Consider the following 1669-nt stretch of genomic DNA (forward strand, 5'->3'; position numbering starts at 1 on the left):
GGCATATTATATATCATGTCTACAAATTAAACAACTTTGATGTTTTCATTATATAACAAACTTGATCGAGTTAATTGGTTTTTCATATATCATTCTATTTTTTTTATATAATCAGTTTTTATCATTACATATAACGATAAAAGAAATTAAATATTTTTTTACTTCTTGCAACACTTTTTTTTGGTATTTAAATGCAAAGTCCCTTATTAGAGAAAGTATTTTAAACATATTTATTTCAATAGAAAAAATGTTTAAAAATTGATTATAATTTACATGCATGTTTTTATTTTTAAATTCTTAAAAAGGGAGAAACCTAAAAGATTGATTATAATTACATGTGTGTAATAAATTGCAATTTTGTATATATATGGCAGGGAGTAGAGGACATTTGTCAGTATCCATGCAAACCACATATATATACTGTCTTCTTCTTTTTCTCTGAGATACCACAACTACAACTACACTTGATCTTCTTACTGTTGCCTGGAATCCACCATTAAACGATGAATATCTACCTGCAACTGCAAACCCTTCAGCCCAATCAATACTATCAAAACTCATCGTTTTCCCATCAAAATCTTCAAAACCCATCTCCACAAAATGATCAGCTTTCGTCCGATTACGAACATCCTGCAGCACTTGAAGGCATCGCCGCGGTGGTCGGAGAACATGTTCTTTTCGGCAAGAACACCGAGACGACTACAGTCGTCGCTAACCAAACGGACGAAGAAAAAGAATCAAAACCATTATTGTCAGAGAAAAACGTTAGTGGTGAAGAGAAGAGTTACAGAGGGGTGAGGAAGCGGCCATGGGGTCGGTGGTCGGCGGAAATACGTGACAAAATCGGACGATGCAGACACTGGTTAGGAACGTTTGACACCGCAGAAGAAGCAGCACGTGCGTACGACGCCGCTGCAAGACGACTGAGAGGAGCCAAAGCCAGGACCAACTTCGAGATACCGTCGGTGTTTCCGCCGAGTACACCGTCGGCGACGGTGGAAGGCAAAAAGAACCATGGCATCACTAGTACCAGTAATACTAAATGCCATGTAGTCACATCGGTTGATCAACTGTTCAGCAATGCATCTCCGATGAAAATAATTCTAGGAACTGCTAATGACCAAAGCAAAAACGTGAACTTGGAGCTTGATTTGAATCTTGGTGGTGGTTTCAACAAAAAAGCTAGAACTAGTTGTATGTAATTGTGCATGCCAGTGGTGATCGCGTTAATGGTGATTTTAGTCTTTGCCGTTCATTTATAATTCATGGTGTAATACACAAACCGTAGTATTGGATCAGAATGACGTTGAAAGTGCAGTAAACGTACGTTTAAACTGCAGTTTCTGTGACCTAAAAGATCTTTAAAAAGGAGTACTGTACAGTACTGTAATCTAATTATGTACTTGTTATTTATTCTCGATTGCTATATTTCTTGAGCTTTTTCTGGCGACCTCTAAATAATTAGACAAGAATAATTCAAGATATATATGAATGATTCAAATAATCGTTGAGAAACAATTCAAATAATCGTTTAGATCTGAATGATTTGGATACCATTCAAATATTTGAATGATTCGAAGGCTATGAACGAATGGATCATTTAAACCTGAATGCCGGTTTTGAATGATTCGGGTCCTTTAACGTGTCGGGAGTGCGACCATTTAATGCC

The 1669-nt window shown here is 36.8% G+C and overlaps 1 pseudogene; it reads left to right on the forward strand.

Moving 5' to 3' along the window:
* Positions 1 to 453: 453 nt before the first annotated feature.
* LOC144998320 (ethylene-responsive transcription factor ERF084 pseudogene) lies at positions 454 to 1366 on the forward strand (annotated as a pseudogene).
* Positions 1367 to 1669: the final 303 nt, after the last annotated feature.

The sequence above is a fragment of the Lactuca saligna genome, chromosome 5 (assembly GCF_052625555.1).
Source record: "Lactuca saligna cultivar CGN05327 chromosome 5, ASM5262555v1, whole genome shotgun sequence".
In the NCBI taxonomy this organism is placed as follows: Eukaryota; Viridiplantae; Streptophyta; class Magnoliopsida; order Asterales; family Asteraceae; genus Lactuca; species Lactuca saligna.